General features: G+C 42.8%; 1 protein-coding gene across 5 annotated transcripts in view; it reads right to left on the bottom strand.

The window, feature by feature from the left end:
* CTBP2 (C-terminal binding protein 2) overlaps positions 1-27,068 on the bottom strand; it is a 237,224-nt gene that overhangs the window by 108,236 nt on the left and 101,920 nt on the right. The window contains exon 1 of one of the 5 annotated variants that reach the window (XM_050959321.1): positions 12,151-12,170. The exons of the other annotated variants lie outside the window; for them this stretch is intronic. The gene's annotated coding sequence lies outside the window, so the exon portion shown is untranslated. Of the gene's footprint in view, positions 1-12,150; positions 12,171-27,068 lie in introns of those variants that run through there. 5 annotated transcript variants of the gene reach the window in all.

Here is a 27,068-nt window from a genome sequence, read left to right as displayed (position 1 = left end):
TAAACTATTGTATATAAAGTAAATAAGGTTTTAAAAATGTTTAAGAGCTCCATTTAAAATTAAATTAAAATGCAGAGTTCCCTGGACCGGTGGACAGGACCCGGCCAGTGTGAGTGCCACTGAAAATCAGCTTGTGTGCCGCCTTCGGCACACGTGCTATAGGTTGCCTACCCCTGCTAGTATATGGTGGTCACTCTTTGGAGTCAGCTTCTTTACATATTACCAAACTGGAGAAGAACTTGTCATTACCACATAGACTGTGAGGGCACAAGTTCAACAGTCCAGGTCCTTCCTCCCTAAGGATTTTATGATCATCATAATGGCAACGCAGATGTTTTTTCTGGTTATAGTAGCCATTGAGTTGTCATATCTTTTATTGAGGTTTTAAGAGATTCACTTTAATAATACCTTCCTTCATCTTCATTTATTCCAAAACCTTCTAACTGTTTTAATGCATTACCTGGTCAAGATAAACCTAAGGCTCTACCCCAAGTTTAGCTCAATATCATGTGTGAAAACTACAACTGCCTTGTCTTACATGAGTTAATTAACAGTTGTTAAAGACATCTTTTTTCCTAGTGTCATCACAAATCCAAATCAGACTTGTCATTAACCTGAACTACAACTATGGTTCTAAAGAAATAAAACCTCTATTATCTAAATTTGATAAGATCTGTTATGAGGAACTTTTTAATTGTTTATGATTTGCACCTGAAATTCTTGAGCTGGATGAAGTGTAACATAATGGAGGTTCCCTAATATTATGGCCAACTATTTCTTACACAAACTGCAGTGGCTCTAGGATTGGGGAAAAAACAGATAACACACTGTAAGCTTGATAATATACTTATTTTGCTGCCATGGAAAGGACAGGTTCTTGAATGGGCTTTTGGGTTCCTGGATACTGAAGGATATTAGTGCTCTTTGTGTAGAGTCAGACCAAGACTACAGGAAAGTGAATTACCAATGTATTCAGCGATTCTGAAGTGCACATTAGATACCAAGCTATGCAGATCTCCACTGGCTCCTCATTCGCCAAGATACCAATTTCTAAAAGCCTTTTTCCTGGCCCTGCCACTGGCCTACTGGGCCAGTGGCAGGGCCAGGAAAAAAGGCAAGTCACTTTATCCTCCTTTTACAGATGTGGTAACAGATGTACCGGGAGGTAATGAGAATGACCTCCCTTTGTAAAGCACTTTGAGATCTACTGATGAAAAGAACTACATAAGACCTAGGTGTATTTATGATTGTATTTCTTTATTAGCATTTTATTGAAACAATGGTTCTGAGAGGTGTGGACTGACCCCCATTAATCTCATTGGAGCCTTAACTCTAAAAGCCCAGCATTAACTATTTAACTGCTGATCACTTCAGCAGATGTAATGGGGAAGGCGTGGGATGAAGCCCGCAAGTGCTGAGAATCGGGTTTTGCTGCAAGGAAGGAAATGAAGAGGGAATTACTAACGTAAGACGAGGAGACAGAGAAAGGGAGAGAAAAAGAGAAAACAAAGTGTTAGAATGCATGAGGCTTGGGGTAGAAACTCCTGAGAATGTAATACCTTTGTATAAATGAATGATACCTGCTGAAGTGGAATACCATGTTCAGTCCTGGTCATCACCCTCTCTTTAAAAGATAATAGCAGAACTGGGACAAGTGGGAAGGGAATCCAGAGACTGGCAACAACAACAAAACAGGGACATGGAAGGACTTCCAGATGGAGTAGCTGAAAAGACTGCTTTTGTAACAATGTCCCTGGGTGGTCTCTTGGTCCTGAATCCAGAACCCTTGAATCTAAAAGTACGAGTTTCTACTATTTGAGCTAAAGGACTAGGTCTCTTATCGCAGAGACAGCAACAGATAGATTAAGCTCAGTTCAGAGTTTAGTCTAGGGAGACAAAGAGCTGCACTGTGTTAGCATGGGTTATAGAGATGAGATGAGTAAGAGGTGGTATCCTAGGGGCAGGCACAATAATGAATGGAATAGAGAAGGTAAATCACATCACTTACCCTCTCGCAGTAAGAGAACAAAGGGAGACAAGACATTTTAAAATGATAAAAAGGAAATACTTTTTGAGCATCCAGGGGGGGTTCAGCTCAAAATCAACTTGTGGAACTCACTGCCACAAGATTCCATGCAGGCCAAGATCTTCAACAATAAAAAATGGTATTAGATAGTTATATGGATAATGAGAACCACTATAGTTTTTCCATTAGGAAAGAAAACAAAGTAAACAAAAATGTATAATGGCTCTAGATCCTCATACTCTGGGGAACCTCCACCTGACAGGGGTTAGGAAGAAACATCCCCTATTCCATTACTGTCCACTATGTGATCTCTCTCATGCTGTTGGAGATAGGATAACAGATAGCTGTACCACAGGTCTGATTCGATATGGCAACTCCTACGTTCATACACTCCTGCAAGCTAATGCACATGTGACTAATTCACTAACTTGAGAACCCACAATGAGTTAAAGAGAACTTCTCACATATGGTGTTCAGACTTGCAGGATCATGCCCTGAGTTTGGATTCTAAACTGAAGACATCTGTGGCCTGATTCTCCACTCCATTAAACAGAGCAGTCAGATCCTGAGGGATTTTAAAGCTTTACTACTTGGGCGGATTTTCTAAAGCACCAAAGGGAGTTAGGGCTCCCGGGTGCTATAGTAATACAAATACATAATTAATAATAATTTTCAGTGGGAGTTGGGCACCTAACTTCCTTAAGAACTTTCAAAAATTTTACCCATTGAACTGAACATCCTCCATGACCTTTCAGTTGGCTACCTTGTTGACTTGGAGCCTGATCTATAGCCTAATGAAGTCAACGGGGGGTCTTTCCATTGACTAAAATGGTTTTTGTCACCAAATGGCCACTACTTTGGTAGCATACCTAACTGTTGGTACATGACTCATAGCACACTAGAATTCTGGCCTGTGAAAGACTATTGCCCACAAAAAACTAGACAGACAGAATTCTTGGCTAAGGAAAAACTAAAGTTAATTAAATGTAATTTTTTATTACTTAATATAATTTTGATGTTGCCAAGTGCTCAGTGATTTTTGGTAGTAAGGACATTCGGTGGGAATGACTAGAAGGTTCAGTGGGAGGTAATGTGCCTTTCACATCTAAGTGACTGGTTTGAATTCTTCTCATAATCATAAAGATGAAAAAAGTGACTTCTTCAAATGGCTTTGGTGCCCTTTCTGAAATTGGTGGGTTCAGGTTCTAGTGGGCACGTGTGCACACCACGAACTGGCACTGTTGCCAACAGTCTGATCACACTGACTTGATATATGGCAACTCTCAACCCTGGAGGTTGTCCAATGAGGCACAGCAGCACTGACTATGTGGAAGACGTATGCACTGACATTGCCTATGGCCTATGCTGTTACTGTTCTGTCTTTAGAGGACTTCACTCTCCAGTCCTGTCAATCACTACTGCCATTTTTTCTTTAATATTAAAAGGGGCACTGTATAACAGAAAGTGACTAACTGATTGATTGATTGATTGATTGATTGATAACCTAGTGAGGAGGGCTTTAAACTAGGTTCGACGGGGACAGGTGAGCAAAGCCCACAGGTAAGTGGGGAACATGAAGACCTGGGAGATGGGTCAGAAACAAGAGGGAGCGTGGGCTATAATGGCAGAGAGAAAGGAGGGTTAGGGCAAAACTGGGAAGCAAGATCAAACCAGTATCTTAGATGCCTATATACAAATGCAAAAAGTATGGGTAATAAGCAGGAAGAACTGGAAGTGCTAATAAATAAATACAGCTATGATATTGTTGGCATCACTGAAACTTGGTGGGATAATACACATGATTGGAATGTTGGTGTGGATGGGTATAGTTTGCTCAGGAAGGATAGACAGGGGAAAAAGGGAGGAGGTGTTGCCTTACATATTAAAAATGTACACACTTGGACTGAGGTGGAGATGGACATAGGAGACGGAAGTGTTGAGAGTCTCTGGGTTAGGATAAAAGGGGTAAAAAACAAGGGTGATGTCGTGCTAGGAGTCTACTACAGGCCACCTAACCAGGTGGAAGAGGTGGATGAGGCTTTTTTTAAACAACTAACAAAATCATCCAAAGCCCAAGATTTGGTGGTGATGGGGGACTTCAACTATCCAGATATATGTTGGGAAAATAACACCACGGGGCACAGAGTACCCAATAAGTTCCTGGACTGCATTGCAGACAACTTTTTATTTCAGAAGGTTGAAAAAGCTACTGGGGGAAGCTGTTCTAGACTTGATTTTAACAAATAGGGAGGAACTCATTGAGAATTTGAAAGTAGAAGGAAGCTTGGGTGAAAGCGATCATGAAATCATAGAGTTTGCAATTCTAAGGAAGGGTAGAAGGGAGTACAGCAAAATAGAGATAATGGATTTCAGGAAGGCAGATTTTGGTAAGCTCAGAGAGCTAATAGGTAAGGTCCCATGGGAATCAAGACTGAGGGGAAAAACTACTGAGGAGAGTTGGCAGTTTTTCAAAGGGACACTATTAAGGGCCCAAAAGCATGCTATTCCGATGGGTAGGAAAGATAGAAAATGTGGCAAAAGACCACCTTGGCTTAACCATGAGATCTTGCATGACCTACAAAACAAAAAGGAGTCATATAAAAAATGGAAACTAGGTCAGGGTATGTCTACATCTACAATTTTGCAGCGCTGGTTGTTACAGCTGTATTAGTACAGCTGTATAGGGCCAGCGCTGCAGAGTGGCCACACTTACAGCAACCAGCGCTGCAAGTGGTGTTAGATGTGGCCACACTGCAGCGCTGTTGGGCGGCTTCAAGGGGGGTTCGGGGAACGCGAGAGCAAACCGGGGAAGGAGACCAGCTTCGCCGCGGTTTGCTCTCGCGTTCCCCGAACCACCCTGCAAACCGCAGGGAAGGAGACCTGCTTGCTCGGGGGTTCGGGGAACGCGAGAGCAAACCGGGGAAGGAGACCAGCTTTGCCGCGGTTTGCTCTCGCGTTCCCCGAACCACCCTGCAAACCGCAGGGAAGGAGACCTGCTTGCTCGGGGGTTCGGGGAACGCGAGAGCAAACCGGGGAAGGAGACCAGCTTTGCCGCGGTTTGCTCTCGCGTTCCCCGAACCACCCTGCAAACCGCAGGGAAGGAGACCTGCTTGCTCGGGGGTTCGGGGAACGCGAGAGCAAACCGGGGAAGGAGACCAGCTTCGCCACGCTTTGCTCTCGCGTTCCCCGAACCACCCTGCAAACCGCAGGGAAGGAGACCTGCTTGCTCGGGGGTTCGGGGAACGCGAGAGCAAACCGGGGAAGGAGACCAGCTTTGCCGCGGTTTGCTCTCGCGTTCCCCGAACCACCCTGCAAACCGCAGGGAAGGAGACCTGCTTGCTCGGGGGTTCGGGGAACGCGAGAGCAAACCGGGGAAGGAGACCAGCTTCGCCACGCTTTGCTCTCGCGTTCCCCGAACCACCCTGCAAACCGCAGGGAAGGAGACCTGCTTGCTCGGGGGTTCGGGGAACGCGAGAGCAAACCGGGGAAGGAGACCAGCTTGATTACCAGAGGCTTCCTCAGGTATGCTGGGATACCTGCTTATTCCACGGAGGTCAAGAAAAGCGCTGGTAAGTGTCTACACTTGATTACCAGCGCTGGATCACCAGCGCTGGATCCTCTACACCCGAGACAAAACGGGAGTACGGCCAGCGCTGCAAACAGGGAGTTGCAGCGCTGGTGATGCCCTGCAGATGTGTACACCTCCTAAGTTGCAGCGCTGTAACCCCCTCACCAGCGCTGCAACTTTGTGATGTAGACAAGCCCTCAGATTACAAAGGATGAATATAGGCAAACAACACAGGAATGCAGGGGCAAGATTAGAAAGGCAAAGGCACAAAATGAGCTCACACTAGCTATGGGAATAAAGGGAAACAAGAAGACTTTTTATCAATACATTAGAAGCAAGAGGAAGACCAAGGACAGGGTAGGCCCACTGCTCAGTGAGGAGGGAGAAACAGTAACAGGAAACTTGGAAATGGCAGAGATGCTTAATGACTTCTTTGTTTCAGTCTTCACTGAGAAGTCTGAAGGAATGTCTAACACAGTGAATGCTTATGGGAAGAGGGTAGGTTTAGAAGATAAAATAAAAAAAGAGCAAGTTAAAAATCACTTAGAAAAGTTAGATGCCTGCAAGTCACCAGGGCCTGATGAAATGCATCCTAGAATACTCAAGGAGTTAATAGAGGAGGTATCTGAGCCTCTAGCTATTATCTTTGGAAAGTCATGGGAGACGGGAGAGATTCCAGAAGACTGGAAAAGGGCAAATATAGTGCCCATCTATAAAAAAGGAAATAAAAACAACCCAGGAAACTACAGACCAGTTAGTTTGACTTCTGTGCCAGGGAAGATAATGGAGCAAGTAATTAAAGAAATCATCTGCAAATACTTAGAAGGTGGTAAGGTAATAGGGAATAGCCAGCATGGATATGTAAACAATAAATCGTGTCAAACCAGTCTGATAGCTTTCTTTGATAGGATAACGAGTCTTGTGGATAAGGAAGAAGCGGTGTATGTGGTATACCTAGACTTTAGTAAGGCATTTGATACGGGCTCGCATGATATCCTTATCGATAAACTAGGCAAACACAATTTAGATGGGGCTACTGTGAGGTGGGTGCATAACTGGCTGGATAACCGTACTCAGAGAGTAGTTATTAATGGCTCCCAGTCCTGCTGGAAAGGTATAACAAGTGGGGTTCCGCAGGGGTCTGTTTTGGGACCGGCTCTGTTCAATATCTTCATCAACTACTTAGATTTGGCATAGAAAGTACGCTTATTAAGTTTGCAGACGATACCAAACTGGGAGGGATTGCAACTGCTTTGGAGGACAGAGTCAAAATTCAAAATGATCTGGACAAATTGGAGAAATGGTCTGAGGTAAACTGGATGAAGTTCAGTAAAGACAAATGCAAAATGCTCCACTTAGGAAGGAACAATCAGTTTCACACATAGAGAATGGGAAGAGACTGTCTAGGAAGGAGTATGGCAGAAAGAGATCTAGGGGTCATAGTGGACCACAAACTAAATATGAGTCAACAGTGTGATACTGTTGCAAAAAAAGCAAACGTGATTCTGGGATGCATTAACAGGTGTGTTGTAAACAAGACACGAGACATCATTCTTCCGCTCTGCTCTGCGCTGGTTAGGCCTCAGCTGGAGTATTGTGTCCAGTTCTGGGCACCGCATTTCAAGAAAGATGTGGAGAAATTGGAGAGGGTCCAGAGAAGAGCAACAAGAATGATTAAAGGTCTTGAGAACATGACCTATGAAGGAAGGCTGAAAGAATTGGGCTTATTTAGTTTGGAAAAGAGAAGACTGAGAGGGGACATGATAGCAGTTTTCAGGTATCTAAAAGGGTGTCATCAGGAGGAGGGAGAAAACTTGTTCACCTTAGCCTATAATAATAGAACAAGAAGCAATGGGCTTAAACTGCAGCAAGGGAGATTTAGGTTGGACATTAGGAAAAAGTTCTTAACTGTCAGGGTAGTTAAACACTGGAATAAATTGCCTAGGGAGGTTGTGGAATCTCCATCTCTGGAGATATTTAAGAGTAGGTTAGATAAATGTCTATCAGGGATGGTCTAGACAGTATTTGGTCCTGCCATGAGGGCAGGGGACTGGACTCGATGACCTCTCGAGGTGCCTTCCTGTCCTAGAGTCTATGAATCTATGAATCTATGAAGCTGAATCTAGAATGGCTGGGGAAGCTATATTGTTATGATCAAAGACAACACCTGGGGAAAAAAGTGTAGTAAGTCTGTTCCTGCAGTCTGATGGAGAAAGCAAAAATACAGCAGGTTAAACATCAGTACACCTCTACCCCGATATAACACGATCTGATATAACACGAATTCTGATATAACGTGATAAAGCAGTGTTCCCAGGGGGCGGGGCTGTGCACTCCTGTAGATCAAAGCAAGTTTGATATAACACGATTTCACCTATAATGCAGTAAGATTTTTTGGCTCCCGAGGACAGCGTTATATCGGGTAGAGGTGTAGTATGTTTAAGTAATAACAGACACTCCCATTTTAACACCTGTTGATTAGAAATAAAGAGCTACTCTCTTTAGTGAACTACAGAGGAAAATAGAATACTGTAGGATTCCTTCACACAAGAAATTTAACAGTTTTAAGTGACTTGCTATCGTATAAGTGAGCAAAATGAACCATAACTCATATCAGCCTGCACATCTGTTGTTTAACATGCTACATAGTGATGCAGACCGCATCTTAAAACATTATACAACAAGATAAAGACTCTGCTAAAATAGTATGGCTTCAAAGGTAGAATAAAGGGCCTGATCCTTCATTCCTCACACAGCCTGAACTCCCACTGATAGTATCCTTAATCTCTTCTATTGCATCAAAGCTGTTTGTTTAATCAGCAAAAAGGGTCACAGTTAAAGGTGACCTGCAAAGGAAAACAAATAAATTGGCTCATGCCTCCTTTTTTCTCTCCTTCTTTAGTATGTACAAAGAAGGCCAGACAGTTTTTGTTTTAGTGTTGTTTTTGTATTTTTAAAGTTTCTTTTCTGCTTATATTTCACATTAGAAATTCAGGTCCTGTCTAGCCTAAAAGACTTCATGATGACTGGACAGCTGACAGTATTACAAGATACAAGAAAAACTGAGGGGCAGGGATTTTTTATAAATATCTGGGGTTTGTTTTTTGTTAACGCCCATTCAACATTAATAACTAATATTGGAGAAAGGAATTCTTCATTACTAATTCAACAATGCATCCTCTTCAGTCAACAGTATATATTCTCACAGACCTTCAATAAGTCCTCATGCAAAACTAAGGGACAGCGGAGTTGATATATTTGATATTTCTAAGGAAGAAAACCAGGCAAGAAAATAGTTTTAAAGAAAACAAAAATACCCATCATCCCTCCCGTATGCATCCTAATGAAGCAATATAGGCTATTTAAATAAATTAAAAAACCACTTTGCAGGTCATCTTTTAGGCATCTTAAGTGAACAATCTCCTCAAGCAGGTTCATGCACTGCCTCTCCAGCACCTCCAGACTCTGCCAGTGTGGCGGAGGGTGGGAGGGAAAGACCAAGATCAAGAACTGCACCCAAATCACCTACATATCTTACAGAGCACAACCTACTGCTAGGCAATCACAAAGTTCCCTTCTTCAGTAGGTTTTTCAAAATATCCATCACAAGTAAGGGACACATCAATATAACTATGCTGACTGACCAGCAGGCTAATTTTTTTTACTTTTAGTGTAATATCAAACAAGTGCAAATTCTATACCTCAAATCTAAAAGCCCCATTCAAAGAGATCTTTGCAATACTGAAAAATGAAATCAGCTTCTATAGCTCTTCACATTTTTTAAATTGTTTTTAAAGAAGTAAATCTTCATTCTTTGAAGATTTGTATGCTCAAAAGCCCTCTTCTTCCCTCTGAGTTATTCAGCAGAGCATCAGAACTATCCCAGCCAAATTAGAAACCACTGGAAAAAGGTGTCTTCAATTGCAGTTTTCTAAACGAGTTATATGCTTACTTGGCCATAAGAGGGCATTTTATACTAGGGAGTGAGCTGCCAGCACACAGCTTGCGAACAGCACTGCTAAACCTCATCTGCAGTTGCTAAAAAACAGTTTCCATTTACTTTCATTTAGCAATTGTCACTTTTCAACCTTTCCATATGCTGCCCGTAGATGAGCAAGCAAATGCAAGGACAAGAGGAAAATAAGATGAAGCCATGACTAAAAGCCATGGTTAAACAAACACTTATCAGACATACAGCTATTGCTACTTCCTGGGTTTGGGCTTTTTTTCCCCTCCCTACCTCCAGATGCAACAAAAATCCTTCCTTTGTTAATCTCATGAGCAGCAGATTATGTTTTAATTTTTAAATGATTAACTGAGAAAAATTCTAGATTGTGTCATGGCACCATTCTCTGTCTCCTGAGCTAGAGATTAGACTTATCTCTGAGAGCTGAAACAAGATAAACTGAACTTCCAAACTGTTAAAAGACAGGACATGGCCACTTACATGCAGATGGCTCCCTCTTGGCACTAACATGCACCCAAATGTGGAATCTAAACATCCTACTGCTCTAGGAATCCCCATACACAGCTACCCACTTCCCTTTCACCCACTCCTCCCCACTCGGGACATTTCTCCTCTGCCTACCTAAATATAAATCAAATTAGGGGGATAAACCAGATATCTTTTATACCAATAATATAGCTGTGTCCATCTCACATCTTGTCTCTTCTTATGTACTATCAATTCCTCTCTCCAATCACCGACACCAGCCTCAACACTCTGCTTGTCTCCTGCTTTCTTCTGTCACTCCTTATGCACAGAAAGATCCACTTACCCCAATTACCCCAGTCATCCTTCTCCCCATTAACACCCAGGGGAAAACTCACTAGAGTATAATACTCACAAGCAGTGAGTTCATAATAAGAAACATAAAAATAGTAAAACCAACACTACCCTAAAGCTTCTAAATTATTCTCTCCTGTGGATAGCCAGTGTATCGTAACATTGTGGTATCTGACTTTTAGGCTGTAAGCTCTTCATCTTTATCTTTGTGTCTTCTGACATCCCAAGCACCATGTCATTTCAAAATAAAAGATAGAATAAGACAGGAAAATAGATACACATGCAACAAAAGATACACACCTGCATTTATTTAGTACTATATTACATACTCCATAATATGATATGGTATTTTACGTACACATTCACACACATAGAATGTGAGCCCCTGCTGTAAAATTCTGGTCTGGATTTCACTCCCCGAGAAGCATAGCAAGCATTTAGATTCTGGGGTTTGGTCCAGCCCTTACAAAGATAGGGGCCCTTTGTAAAAATCAAATCTGAAACTGGACTCTAAATCAGCATCAAGTTGATAGGGTTCAGGTTTGATGTTTCAGCTTTGCTCTTCTGTGTCTGAGATAGTCCACATCCTGGGCTGTAACTGGCAGCATCAAATTCAAGGTCTGCCATAAGTTACTAGTTCTACGTTACCTGTTAAAGTTCTCGTACATAAATTCTCCAACTGGGGATGGAGTTTAATAAAATATGGTTTAAGTCAATGGCCTGGGCTTCCCTCATCGTACATTTTCTCAGAAGCTATTTTACATTCATAGATCAAAAACTTGCAAAGTCGTCAATCTTAAATATGGAACAATTCATATTCCTTTGGTAATCTTATTTCTCACTGAAGCAGCGAGGGAGTGCCCCGAAGTATAGTTACGCATTATTTGTCTTACAGTAGCACCTGAAGACTGCATTCAAGACTGGGACCCCATTGTGCCAGACTTTTACAGACACACAGGCCAGGTCTACACTACTACTTAAGTTATATTGACACATGTTGCTCAGAGATGTGAATAAACCTCCCCACCCCCCACTGAGAGACATAACCAAGGGTTCTTAAACTGGGGGTTGTAGTTATTACGTCAGGATCCCGAGCTGTCAGCTTCCACCCCCAAACGCTGCTTCGCTTCCAGCATTTAATAGTGTTAAATATATAAAAAAATGTTTTTAATTTGTAAGCGGGAGGCGGAGGTCTAACTCAGAATCTTGCTGGGTGAAAGTGGTCACCAATACAACAGTTTGAGAACCACTGAGTTGCACCAACCTAAAAGCTAGTGTGGACACCCCTATGTCAGTGGGAGACACAGCTGCTGCTGTTCATTGGAGGTGGATTAATTAAGTTGACGGGAACGCTCTCTCCTATCAACTTAGAGCAGCTAGAGCAAGAGACAATTCCTACCTCAAAGAGCTTTCAATCTGAATTGGCAAGACAGACATAGGGTGAGAGAAAAAGGAATATCATCTCCATTTTACAGGGCGGGAACTGAGGCATAGAGAGATCAATGACTTGCTCAAAGTCACACAGAAAGACTGTGGCAGAACCAAGAACTGATCCCAGATCTGCCAAGTCCTAGTCTAGTAACTCAGTCAAACTTCGTCTCTGTGTAAAGTCCCTAATTTGATACAGAATACAGAGGCAGCTAACAGGCGCACACAGGCGGTTCCAGTGAACAGACTTTTATGGCAGCTTACTCAGAGATCACTCTGTACATACTGCACCTGCTTTCATTCCTGCTGGTGCGGTGATGTGGGAGCTGATACATCACATACCTGAGACAATTCTCTGAGTGCTACATGTCACAGATATTCATCCATGTTTTCAATAATGCCCTTCTGCACCAATCGGTTGGGGAAAGAAGGGAATGTTACAAGAACCTTCCACCTGCCAAGAAAAGCATCTTTAAGAACAAGTGACTTTTAGGGCTCTACAGTCAAAAAAGTCCTTTTAAGCCTTAAGTATCACCATTTATTCATAATTTCTAAGGCGTTTGTTAATTAAAACCAGACAATTAATCATTAGAGGAAGATCAGAATGGCTCCAGGAACTGGTAGGGACACAAGAAGCCTCCTTGTCATCTTTTTATATCTGGCTCAGTTTCATAGTGACCAAGCATTATTGTCAGCTCATAGCTGTTTAATGGCTCACGTGGAATGAGTTGGTGGTCTCAGTCCTGTTCCTTAGGAGACAAATACCCATGTCGCAAAAAACATCATGAAACTGGTAGTAAGCAGCGCCCTAATTAGCATAGCCTTAGTAGAGAGGCCCTGGAACAAATTGGGAGCGGGCACAGAGAGCTCTCTTACTCCTAGTGAAGGTTCCTCCAGCTTAGCCTGAGAGATATTGGTGGGGAAGTCTGAAGTGCAGCTCATTGTGCTGTTCTTGCATTGTGGATAAACAGAAGTATCCAGGGGCCATCAATCCAGCATCTTTCACAAGCACTAAATTCACTTAAAGAGCAAAAAGTCCCTACATCTTGCTCCTTACTGTCACACATGGGCCTGGGCCCACAGTCTTTTCTGAGGTGAACCTCCCAGAGACTGACTGGGAGCTTGGCTTGCACTGAGAATGCAGGATCTGACCCTTAAGATTAATCAGAATCAGCAGGCATGTCTACCTTTAGGAAATCTTTTGAGTTATAATGTTTGGCTCTTATCTTAGTGCTTATATTCACTAACCAGCCTTACATAAAAAAGTGCTCATCTGCATTAATTTATTTAGCAACATGAAATAAAATAGCCTGAAGCTATTCATGTTGTTTAACATACTTTTTTTTCTTTATGTAGATGAGGTCGTGCGTAAATAAAATTCAGAGAGGGAAACCGTGTTTTGTTTGTAACACTGATTACTATCATTGAAGAAACTATGTTCTAACAAATCTCTGAAGGGGGAAACACGTGTAATATCCTTAATAACTAAGCTAATTCATCTTTTGCTGGCCAACTGATAGTGAAATCTGAAATGGTAAATTTACAGCATTTCTTGTTCCAAGTTCTGAAGCACTGCAAACTTCTCTCACTTTCAGTGAGCCCTTCTCCTCTTCATTTTCAGATCCATGCCAGTTTTAGATAGAGTTGCCAAGCGTCCAGTTATCGACTGGAATGGCCAGTCAAAAAGGTACCCTGGGGCTCCGGTCAGTAGCCGTTAAAAGTCTGCCCTGGCTCCGTACAGCTCCCAGAAGTGGCAGCATGTGTGGCTCCTAGACGCAGGGGGGGGCCACGGGGGCTCCATGCGCTGCTCCACCCCAAGCACTGAATCCGCAGCTCCCATTGGCCGGAAACCATAGCCAATGGGAGCTGCAGGGGCAGCGCCTGTGGATGCGGGCAGCATGCAGATCACCCTGGCCCCTCTGCCTAGGAGTCAGACATGCCTGCCACTTCCGGGAGCCGTTTGAGGTAAGTGCCACCCAGCTGGGCCCGCACCCTTCACCCCTTGCCCCAGGTCGGCACCCCCTCCTACACCCTAACTCCCTGCCCCAGCCTTGAGCCCCCTCCCACACCCCAAACCCCTGATTCAGTCCTGATCCCCCTCCTGCACCCCAAACTCCTCATCCCTGGCCCCACCCCAGAGCCCACATCCCCAGCCAGAGCCTGCACCCCCTCCCACACCTCAACCCTCTGTCCCAGCCCTGGGCACCCTCCCACACCCTGACTCCCTTCCGGAGTCCACACCCTAACCTCCTGCCCTAGCCTGGAGCCCTCTCCCACCCTAAACTCCTCAGTTATGGCCCCACCCCAGACACCACACCCCTAGTCCGGTGAAAGTGAGTGAGGGTGGGAGAGAGCAAACGATGTAGGAATTGGGGATGGAGTTAGTGGGGGCGGGGCAAGTGTGTTCGGTTTTGTGCGATTAGAAACTTGGCAACCCTAGTTTCACTATGCAAAAGAATGCAAGGCCAAGCTGTCATATAAGTATATAGTACAGTGCAAATCCTGTCCTTCCTCCTTATGTGGGGGTAAGGATAATTTCTTGGGGGGGGGAGGGGGAGGAACAAGAAAAAAAACGCTTTGTTTGAAAAATTTCAACCAGCCTAATTCTGATTTTTGTTTATACATGAATGTGTGGTTTTTAAAAGCACCCTGAGTCAGCCAAACTCTGCTTCCACTGAAGCTGTGTGAGTTTTTTGATGGACTTAAGGCCATAAAAACAAAGGCAGTATAGACTTGGTGATCTCACAGGTGAGCACCACTGAGCCCCAAATAAAACCAGCTATAGGATCAGTCAGTTGCTAGTCAAGTACACTATATGGTTCTGTCACTGCATCTAGTCCTGAGTTTTATAAACCCTGCTGTCCCAGTCCTAAGCAAAGACAAACAATTATGCCAGTTGTATAGTGGCGAAGGCCAAAAGCCTTCAGTCCTGCAAGATGCTGTGCAGTCTGGCTCAGATCAAATAAAGCCCATAAGCATGTCCTTAACTTTAAATAAATGAGTCGCCTCACTGAAGTCAAAGGGCTAGTCACTTGTTTAAGTGCTTTTCTGATTCAGAGCTATGTTTCTGTGCCTCTGTATTGCAACAGAACATGTAGTATGCGGAATCACCCACTACCAAGAGAGCTTCTGCTCATCAGCTTACTAGTAACTATAACTTTTCCTTCCTTTTGAGTTTCACACCCGATGCTTTCACAATATCATTCGTGCGGGGAAGGAGAGACAAAGAGAGCACCGAGAGTAGGGAGAGAGGTTTAGATAACAGTAATAAATGAGAGAAAATAACTCTCACACCATTTATCTTTAGCAGCAAGTCAGAGTATCCTCTGGACCTTGTACAGGTTTGCATAATCAACAGAGCTTTCCTATGAGCCTTTCCAGTCTGCCGTATCAAGGCTATTTTGCGATTCAACAACATGCAGATTATTGACCTAAAACTGTAATGGCTCATCTGGAGCCATAATGGTCCATTGTGTGTCAAGGCCTACTTGGGACTCAATACATAGACTACTGAAGCAATGAACTGTGATGGCTCCCACAGAGTTGTGACGTTTATTGTGGCAACACCTACTTGTGGCCCCGTTAGTGCACAGATCAGTGACACAATACACACTAATGGCTGCTACTTGAGGATGCATTATTCCACAGATCACTGATGCAATAGACCCTATTGGCTAGGTATTAACATAGACCAGAATCTATGTTAATACAGCTAACAACAGACACACAAAATCTACATACCGAACACTGTTCCTGAGACTTCTGGAGAGAACGTGCACACTTGGATGGACTAAACATAACATGAAAATGTCTTTCTAGACAATGCAAACTGGACAGCCCTAAATTGTGAAATTTTCAGAAAGTTCTGAGCTACCAAAATTTGGGATTCATAATGAAAGTCTTGCTGGAACCAAAATTTTAGCTAATGCTGCCAAAGGCCTGTTACAAATTAATGAAGACAGCAGGAGTAAACAGTCACCAGGGAAAACTAAGGCTCAAATCTTGTACTCAATTCCTGTACTCAGAACTTCATGGAAACTAGGCATAAAACTCAGGGCCTAAATATCCAGTAAAACCACTTTTATTTATTTTTCTTTTTAAGTTTCAGGAGTTGTGCAGGAGGTCAGACTAGACAATCATAATGGTCCCTTCTGACCTTAAAGTCTATGATTCTATGGGAGCAAAAAGACTAAAAAAGCAATACAAAAGTACGCACACATTGATTTTTCCCACTGAAAAAAATCTTGGAAAATAACAATAATCCAAACATGCTAGAAATTAAATGTGATAAAATAAGTTTCTCCCTCCTCGACTGAGACTTCAACATGCAAAAAAAAAAAAAATCCAAAACACACAAAACCTCTTTTTTAAAAACAAAAACAAAACAAAACACTAAACAGATTCTCAGCTTAGTTAACTACAGAAAATACAGTAGTGTTTGCCCACTGAAAAATTGCATCTCGTCTTTCCAATAGTAGCATGCCTTCTTCAGAGTTTACCATGTGCTCTTTTGAACCTTGACATTTAACATTCAGAGCTGTAATTAAAAGGTAACTGTATTCTTCTGATGTTTAACCCTTTCAGTTCCATCCTCCCTCCCCATATGCCCTCGGGGTATCGCTCTCCTTGGGTCCTGACATCTCCTATCTATTTAATGCAATCAAGGTTACGGTAGCGCTGACAGCCTAGCTGCTTACTCTTTGGCTTCCTGCTGCTATTTCTAGGATCCCGTCTGGCTCCCTGCTGCTTGTATATTTCTCTCTGTGGAGGGTGGACTCGGTTCCTTTCTCTTACAAAGATGCCTGCTACTGGCCTCTTTTTTTTTTTTTTTTTTTTTTTTTGGAAGCGGTCTGGGGTGTAAATCTGAACTGCACCTCTATTCCCCGATTCTCCACCTAAGTTCACAAAAGACATGAGACACTGAGCGGGTCTCTTCTGGTAGGCGCATGGCACAGTCTTTATGGTCTGTGCACAGGGTGACCACATCTCAATTTTCTACAACCAGCTTTTTTTTATGAAACATGTTATGGCTGGATCCATGGAAACCTGGCTTCCACAGAGCTCCAGGATACACAGGCACCCAAGAACCTGCACTGACACCATGCTTTCTGCCTGTGAAACTGCTTCTCCAGTCTTTTAATGCACAAGGACAGCATGCGGGAGAACTGCTGAGATAGGCTCCCATCATACAAATGGGGTCCACACCAGCACAGCGGTTTGCACTAGCAGTTCCAGTTAGAGGATCCGGGCTGTATTTTGTAGACACAACTATTTAACTGGTGCATTCTACCTCCATACTCTAGCTCTGAAGGGCCTAAATTCTAGATAAAATTGATCCAATTTCTTGGGAATTGCCAGTGCTGTGTATACTGTTGCTCTGCTATGTGGGCTCCTACTGATATTTGTCTGGTACTGCTAGCCAGTATCACCTTCATCCCAAACATGAGAAGCCAAGAAACCCTTGGTGTGAGTTATTTATTTATTTATTGCTCTCGCTGCTTGCTGGCTCCCCCTGCTGGCATACTCCAGGACACTGCACTCACATTGAGCATCTCCATATAAGGTCCCTCTTGGCTTTCTCCATAAGACCTAATTTTTCCTGGCAGGAATTCATGGCCATTTTCATAGGGACAGAATCCTACTTTGTTTCCCTTCTCACCAGCCAAGAGCCAAACTTTGAGTTCTACTTTTCCACTTTTGCTTAGGTCCGTGGCCCGGCATGACCATACATGCTGGAACTAGGGGTGCTGCCATACCCCCCTGGCTTGAAGTGGTTTCCATCAGATACAGGGTTTACAGTTTGGTTCAATGGCTCTCAGCACCCCCACACTACAAATTTTTCCAGCACCCCTGAGCATGACTCACTCCACTTTCAGCCTTGACACTGAGGCTATGTCTATGCTGTTGCAGTAAATTGACCTACGCTATGCAACTCCAGCTACATGAATAATGGAACTGGAGTCGACGTACCTTAGGTAGAGTTACCGCGGGGGGGTCAACGGGAGAAAATCTCCCATCGACTTACCTTACTTTTCTCATCAGGGGTCAACTGGAGAGCGATCTGCAGTTGTTTTGGCAGGTCTTTGCTAGACCCGCTAAATCGACCGCCAGTGGATTGATTTCAGAACGTTGATCCCAACTGTAGAGTAGACCTGCCCTGAAATTGAGAAGAGGACTAAAACTCACTTGTCCACTAAAAGTAGATTGTTTTACAATGGTAATGTCTTCCAATTACATCAAGGGAGGTACTGAATTCAGCTCACTCATATCTGCTTTGGAGTAAGTCCTGGACATGTTTTATAGTTGCTAATTGTAAAAGAAGTGAAATGGAATAAGAAAACAAATAGTTGGCTAGATTAGCTGATGACATATCTGTACTTGTATACAGGGGGCTTGGCTACACTGGCACTTTACAGCGCTGCAACTTTCGTGCTCAGGGGTGTGTAAAAACACCCCCGAGCGCTGCAAGATACAGCGCTGTAAAGCCTCAGTGTAATCGGTGCCGCAGCGCCGGGAGCGCGGCTCCCAGCGCTGCAAGCTACACCCGTAAAGGATGTGGTTTACGTGCAGCGCTGGGAGAGCTTTCTCCCAGCGCTGGCGCTCTGACCACACTCACACTTCAAAGCGCTGCCGCGGCAGCACTTGGAAATTTCAAGTGTAGCCATACCCCGAGAGACACTACAGCTGAGTTTCAGACTACTTAGAAATAACACTATTGTTTCTATATGGCTTTAAACCCTGCAGTCAGCAGCTCTACCAGTTAAGTATAAAAAGAATTCCTTTGTCATCTTGAAACTACCCATGTTGAACCTCCAAAAGCTCCTCAACAAACAAGCCAGTTGAACTACTGTCTTCAATATAAGAAAGGCCTCACAGCAGACTAGAAAAATCAATATCCTTCACCCAACTTATCAAAATTACTGAGGACATTTATATAGTATAATTAAATAGGAGATACAAATACAAAAAGCATCTGCATGGCACTGCACAGTGATTGCATATCCTCTGGAACAGAGGACACTTTGACAAAAATGAGGAAAAATGCTACATATCAATCAAAGAAGCTGTAGGGGGACGGGGGGAGAGGGGGCAAGGCAGGGGGTTCTTTGCTCTCGAACATTAAGCATTTGCCATGAAAGATAAGTAAAAATGGTTCAAAATTATACATTAATTAAAACACACTGCAGAGAGGCAATTTGCTTCATTTCAGTTTATTCAACAAGTCTAGTTCAATGACTAGTTTACTGAAAATTAAGAAACCAATTGGGAGCTGACAAAGCAGTAAAACTTATTTTCCTCATCCAATCTATGAATAAAAACTAGATATGAGAGTAAGAGATCTACTAGTTCTAAAATCTTGAAGGGCATGGTAACCAGAAACAATCAGTTCAATGCACTAACTAAAGTTAATACTTCCTTCGTTTAATAAGTCGGGTAGTTCTAAATGCAAAACATTTTTTGATAAGCTTTGTAACATTTTTTTTTTCGGTATGGATTCAGAACCTTTAAGGCAGTTTTTTAAATAATAATCAAAAAATTAAAATGCTCTTTTGGTGTATTTTGACTAGAATTTAAATTTCCATCCAAACAGAGCTTGACACAAATCACAAGTAAAAAATTAACTATCATCTGGTAAATAAGGCATCATTCATCATGTTCTAATGTACTAAAATAAAATGTAAAATAAAAGACATCCTTTATTAAAAATGCATGCTACTCATTTTCTCCAAATGTGAAACTATGAAGAGGGAACATTGGTGTAACAGATTTTTTGTTGTTGTTGTTGTTGTTGTTGTTCTTTAAGATTTTGCATCCATTACTATTATAAGTTGAACAGAAATGTCAGGAGACAGAAAGGCAAAATTTCTTTTACTTGTACTTCTGGTCTTCCCCAGTTTGAACCTATCACTCCAGGCAGAATTATAGCTCGTGGGAGGTAGGAAAATACAAATATCATCCAGTCATCACATAGTGAGGATAGTAAAATAGGGAACAAATGCAAAACCATAGTCATTCATGGAAAGGCAAGATAGCAGTAACTGTGAGCATGAGAATCTCTCTCAAACTAGATTTTGCCTGAGAGTAAAAAGATTCTGTGAAGTCAATTCCGTTAGCTTTAAACTAAAATATAACCCTTCCCAGATGGAATAATTTGATATATTGTTTTAATTAAGGCACATCTTCATCCTGAAATGCACTGAGAGCAGACTGAAAGATTTGCTGCCCAAGATTTGTATCCAAGTACAATAGCAGCTCAAGTTTCATAAAGCTTAGAAAAAAGAACATATTGACAATAGGGTAGCACTTGCAAGTTTTTTCCAAAGAGGCATGAAGAAATGTCACCCAATGCTGCACACTGAACAGCATGAACCCCAAAATCTCAGAAGGAGGTTCATGGATAGGTGATTAATCTGCTCAGAACATTGAAAAAATTGATCCATCTAGTCAAGAAGAAGTTGGCAGATAACGTAGCCCTTCCAAGAGACGGTCAAACAACATGAGAAAGGCATCACAATTCCTCCATCGATTTGAATGGTCTAGATACAAACTTAGGTCCGGGCCACCCCCTGAGAATGAAGCTTATCATTGAAAGGGGGGAAAGGAATGATCTGTTGCAGATGGTCAGTGGTATAAACTGGGCTCAGTTTAGAGCTGGCCTGAACATGATCTTATTCAGAGAGTTAAAACAATATCAAAGGATCTCTAACAGCTTTACCTTTGCACTGACATGAAAATAATGAGAAACGAGATCTAGATGGTCAGAAAGTAGAGACAGGCTTGTAGGAATCTAGGAGGCAAGTACAATGTGTGAATTTTGCCAACAAAACAAGTGGTAAAACGGCTCTGGTGAAGGACAAAACCATTTGGCTGATAGGCTAATCATATCACCTCAGGCTAAGATGATCAAGAAATTTCAGCCTGAGGTACACTCTGCACAAGGATTCTGGATGTGCCGGAGTGGCCAGGAGGTAGTTTTAACATCAGCACCATTCCTTTAGGACATGCAGTACACCTCCACTGAGAGGCAGGACTTTCACTTTGGGCAAGCAGTTTGGTATCTATCACCTTGGGGACTTAGCAAAGTAGTTTTTGATGCTGCCAGTTTGCTCCTCTCTAGATCCTGTCAAGCCACAAAGCCTGCAAACAAGTCCAAAGTAGAGAGAGAGGAAAACTCCCTCCCTGGGCCCCATACAAGCAACTGGCACCTGTTTTCCCTGCTCAAGCACCTTTCCTTAAGGCAAGTTACTCCCAAGGTACGTCTAGACTACCCGCTGTATCGGCGGATAGCGATCGATTTCTCAGGGATCGATATATCATGTCTCATCTAGACACGATATATCGATCCCCAAAAGCATTCCCGTCGACTCCAGAACTCCACCAGCGCAAACGGCGGTAGCGGAGTCGTCAGGGGGAGCTGTGGACGTCGATCCCACGCTGTGAAGACGAGGTAAATCGATCTAAGATACTTCGACTTCAGCTACGCTATTCACGTAGCTGAAGTTGCGTATCTTAGATCGATCCCCTCCCCTAGTGTAGACCAGCCCTCACACTTCATGTGCTCCCCTTTCTGGATTGACAGTACACAGTGGATTCTGGATAATGTAGTCAGCAGGAGGCAAGGAAGGCACTTCCTGTAGAAGAGCTTGTGAATTGTCTGGGACACTCTTGATTCCCTTAATACCACAGGTATTTCCCAGACCTGCATGTCCTTGGTCCAAAGCAACTTAAAAGGAAGCAGGGATAATTAGCAAACTATAACATTAATTCCTCCCATATTCGCTTTCCAACTGGCTTCCATATCCCTACCCAAGATCATTGCAGGGGCAGAAATGCAGATATTGTGTAGCAGGCTGGGTGGGAAGGGAGGCATAAAGATGATCCCAAAGGGGAGATGGACTTGCATCAGTGCTAAAACCACTTTGTCGAACTTTCTGCTGTGTCTGCTGCAGAGCGAGCAGCAAAGCAGGAGGTCAAGTGAGCTGTCAGTTGCAAAAGCAGGTGCCCTGGTGTGTCCCTAAGGGTTGGTAAGCACTGAGGAAACCCTGCTGTGTTAAGGAAATCATCTCCAAGTGTTGCATTCCATTTCAATTTTTTCTGAAAATCAAAGTAAAAGGAAGAGCCCTTTGACATGGTTCAACCCCTGCAAAGAGGGATAAGGGCTAGGGATCTACTGCTGGGTTAGTGGGATCCTCAGCCCTCCCGAAAGAGCTTCTATGAAGACCAACTTGGAGAGCGAGGGAGAAAATTGCCAGGGAAAAATATAAAGGGAAACTCATTTCCCGAGGGGGGAAAGGATCCCTTGCCAAAAGCTCTCTCACAGTGAGCTTCAGAGGAAACATCTGCTCTCCTTCGTGGAGGCTGAAAGATAGGGGAGGGAGTGCTTGGCTCAGCCAAAACATTTTAAAAAAATGTTTAAACCTTTTTCAAAGGAACTTTGCCCACCGAGCTCTGTCCAAAGCAGTGGATCCTGCATGGGAATAAGTGTGCATGTATAAGTGGGACCAGGGGGGAGTCCTCTATACTGGAAAGTCAAAGCAAGAAGGATTCAAATGTTTTTAAAGACCAGAGCCTATGAAAATGGCAGCAAAGCTACTTGATGAGGTCAGTGACTAGAGTGGCCTAATGGTACTTGTAAGAGAAAACATCTGTTGATGTTAAAAGGTCAGCAGGAAATGAATGTTATTTACTTTGCCCTTATTGGTTAGGCCAATACTCCTCGAAAGTGAACCACACATAGCTTACCTTAGTGTTAATGAAACTACAAAAACCTTTCAATTGTCTTCTGACTGACTGGCTGCCAGCCTCAAAAAAGATGCCTTGCTGGGATATTTCTGGGCACTAACTCTCAGCCACAGAAGCTTGCATGAGCTCCTAACTTAATAACTAAGACTTTGTTTGTTCATTCACAGGGCAGCAGCAAGTTTAAATGGCTCTGAATATGCAGTGACATGCATCCAGCCTCATGCAGTTTCCCTATCCAGTACACTATAAACCCGAGCACTTTCTTCTTGTCACGCACCTCAGCACGGTGGCGTTCAAGAGAGGTGGGGGTTGGGGTGGAGGGAAGCACCATGTGCCATCTGAATAACAAAAAGTTAAAATAAATCTAGCAACTTAAAAGCAAAACAAGAAGTTTCTTCTGGAAAAAAAAACAGGAAGTGCTAGGTACATAACAGCTTAAAATAGTGTCTACTTCATCTGTTGACAAAACTGCAGCCTCAGGGGACCATGCCTTTTTTGCACATAATCCCACTTACCTTTAATAGTCAGTCCTCAGCAAATTGTCTACATTCTCATGAAAGCCCTCAAGAAACATGTTGGCACTGCTTTATGTTACCATTCTGACAGCACTAACAACAGTGGAAGGTACATGGCTCTGGGCCCAATCACACTTCCTGTGAGCAGTGTGGGGGCTCCCACAGGAAACCATGATATAAAACAACTACAAGCATGAATCAGGGCTTGCTTTAATAAACAGAGGGGATATTTAAAGCTGGCGTCCTCTCAATTGCTTTTTAAAATCTTATTTTTATAGATTAAGTGTATAGGAAATTCTTTTCAAACTCTCCCTCTTTAATGGACTCTCTATACTTTTAAATAGTTCAGCGTACACCAGCCAGAATGAATTTCTGAAGTCTAGTGACAAGGTTAAAACAATAAGGGCCCAATCCTGGAATTTCTTACCCAGAAAGAAGTTCACAAGAAAGAATTACAGGGTCAAGCCTCTAGCTGGGTGAATACCACAGAGAAAGAATTTTACATTCAAGAATTCAGATGAATTTCTTTGGCATTTTCTCAGCATCATGTAAACCTGTATTTTCTTACTCCTCCCCAACCAAAGAACAGCACAGCCCATAAGATTTCACAACACTGCATGCTGGCTTTATGATTCGACATGCAGAGGTGGACAGCAATAGGCAAGTTTTTTCTTTATTAAAAAAAGGGCACAGATCTCAGACGGTGTTACTTAATGTACGGTAAAATCAATGCATCAAAAAACCAACTCAAGATATTATCCCTTTCTAAAAACCCTTCATCTGCAGAGAAGAAAAGAACAAATTCCATAACAAATACTTCATGCTTGGTTGGTTACCGTCTGAGTCCTTCTGCATATTCCTGGGGTATTCATCATGTATGCAACACACCAAATCAGACCTGAAGGGGTTATGTAGTGAATGGTTAATTATTAGACCATATTAAAATTATTGCTTAGTTTAAATTGGGGGGGGGGGGAGGAGCAGGGGAGGGCCCCGAACCTAACAATATGCCTTTTGACAGCAATGTTACAAATATGCTAGTGTGTGATCAGCCGGTTGGCTCAACATGCAATTAGGATAGCATGTGGATCTTATTGCTCCTAAGAATTCTTATTTGATTTCCTGCACCACCAACTAGTGAGATGTTTCCAAGTCTAAATACAGAAGAATTAGATCACTCGTTGGGGTGGTCGCGTCTGGGGTTGGGAAACCAGATGGAGTGCATTTTAACATCCTTTGTAACTGAACCAACATACCAAGTTGCTAGGAAGCATGCGAACACAATCATTGCTTTGGGGCAGGCTGCAGTAGATTTAGTACGGTCTCTGCCAACATCATGGGTGCCATCCTAAACACTAGTAGACAGAATGCTTTTTAGTAGCAACAGATTTGGAAAAACTGTCTCAAGCCTACCACTTTTGAACTGTAAGAGCCTGTATTTCAAATCTCGGCAAGTACAAAAAAACAAAATTAGGATTACAGTTATCAGAAAACAGCTCAAAACTGCCGCTTGTTTGTGCTGTGGAAAGGACGTGGACTTGCATCTCTGTCCCCTCTCTATGATTAACTCACAAATATGAAGCAGCTATCGATGTACTGGATAGTCACATCTTAGAAGCAGGAACAGCATAGAAAAGGGAAAAAATGGTTTCAACAGTTTGATAACATACACAGGCCCATAATCTTGATCTTTACACACCCACAACATCAGTGGGGTAAGGAGTGTGCACAAAATTCAGGATCAGGCCTTTAAGTGCACCATTCTAATATGACTATAGACCTAATCCTGGAAACAGAAGCTCTGCAACAGACCCCTTAAACTGTGCAGAGACCCCAGCAAAGTCAATGGAACTTTCTGCCCAGGCTAGCACACTTATTCACAGGATCGTGGCTTGCAACTGGATATAACTACAACCCAATTTCTCAGACAAACAACTCGAGTCTGGAAAATAAAGCCATATCACTACAGTCCTGACAGAGAACATACACTTGTTTCAGTTTAAATTATTGTATACTAAAGTATGAACAGATTATTAAAAATATTTGAGGATTTTTAAAAATCATTGTTAATAGGGCAGGAAGGTAGAGAAACAGACTGACAGGTATATTCAGACTCAGGCTATGTACATACTACAGCTTATATTAGTACAAGTTATGTCGCTCAGAGGTCAGAATAAGACATCCTCCCTCAGTGACATAAGTTACACCGACCTAAGTGTCAGTGCGGACAGCGCTATGTCAGCCAGGGAGCTGCTCCTGATTCGTAGCTACCACCACTCGCAGGGGTTGGAGAAATTAAGTTGAGAGGCGAGCTCTCTCCCATCAGCTTAGAGGGTCTGCACTAGCAGCGCTATAGTGCCGCAGCTGCATCGGTACAGCTGCACTGCTGTAAGCTCTGTAGAGCAACCACAGACTTAGTGTTTTCTGAACGCAGAACAAATTATCTTTTATATAAACTAGACGTCTATATAAATAGTTTTCCTGAGGATTTTTATTTATGTATATAGCAAACCTGTGACATTTTGAATTGATATTGAGGGATATACTGCTACTGTATTTAGTTTTTAAATGGCATTATTTAAAAAAAATAAAAATACATAAATAAATAAAAAGCTTCGAAAAACTAAGAGAACATCTTTCCTTGAAAGCACAATTATGACACCTTCAATACTATACTTTCCACATCAAATTCCAGCCTGGCACTTTTACCCCAAACATGCCAGAGTTGGTTTTCAGCCATGCCTGCCTTTCTTTCTGTGCCAGTGTTTTTCCTGCATAAATAACTGTGGGTACAACTTAGGCCATACAACACGGCTAACATCTTCAAACCTGGCTACTGTTTAAGCACCTAATGGCCCAATATTCAGAGGTGCTGAATGTGCACAAGTGCCATTTGAGTTAATGGGAGCTGCTCATACACCTCCGAAAAGCAGGCCACTTTTTCAGGGGACCCATTATGACTTCAGGCGGCCAATTTTAAGCAACCGAGTTTGAACATTTTGGCCCAACTGTCTGGTTTGTGGAGCACCAGGTTTTGAAAATCTGGCCCATAAACCCAAATATTCTACATCGGATTTAAAGCATTTTTTAACCCAGCTGTCGTGTTTAAAAACAAATGCAAGTCTCAAAGGCAGACAGCACATACCCAAGAAATTTATTTTAACCCAAACGCTAACCTGTACTAGCTATTACAGAAATTATATTCAAAACCTAGGCAAAACTACAGAAAGCAGTTTACATCACATGAAAACTGGCTGTGAACTGTGGCAGCTTTCTAGCTTCCAAATACATGATGGCAACAGGGTAGAAGGTGACTAGCCACAATGAGATGACACTATACTAGACTTACTAGCTCCACAACTTCAGAATTGGCTGATTGCTATTTTAACAATTATTTTAAGCAATTACATGACTCAGGAGACCCGAGTTCAATTTTGGGCTCTGTCATTGGTTTGCTGGGTGACCAATGGGCAAGTCACTTTCTCTGTCTGTGGGTATGTCTACACTACTGGATTATTTCGATTTTACAGAAACCGATTTTTTAAAACAGATTGTATAAAGTCGAGTGCACGCGGCCCACTAAGCACATAAATTCGGCGGTGTGCGTCCATGTACTGAGGCTAGCGTCGATTTCCGGAGCATTGTACTGTGGGTAGCTATCCCATAGTTCCCCCAGTCTGCCCTGCCCATTGGAATTCTGGGTTGAGATCCCAATGCATGATGGTGCAAAAACTGTGTCGCGGGTGATTCTGGGTAAATTTCATCACTCAATTCTTCCTCCGTGAAAGCAACGGCAGGCAATCATTTCACGCCCTTTTTCCCTGGATTGCCCTGGCAGACGCCATAGCATGGCAACCATGGAGCCTGTTTTGCCTTTTGTCACTGTCACCGTATGTGTACTGGATGCTGCTGACAAACGCGGTACTGCAGTGCTACACAGCAGCATTCATTTCCCTTTGCAAGGTAGCAGAGACGTTTACCATCCCTATTGCATCGTCTGCC

Source organism: Gopherus flavomarginatus, chromosome 6 (genome assembly GCF_025201925.1).
Source record: "Gopherus flavomarginatus isolate rGopFla2 chromosome 6, rGopFla2.mat.asm, whole genome shotgun sequence".
In the NCBI taxonomy this organism is placed as follows: Eukaryota; Metazoa; Chordata; order Testudines; family Testudinidae; genus Gopherus; species Gopherus flavomarginatus.
This window is presented reverse-complemented; position numbering and strand designations above follow the sequence as displayed.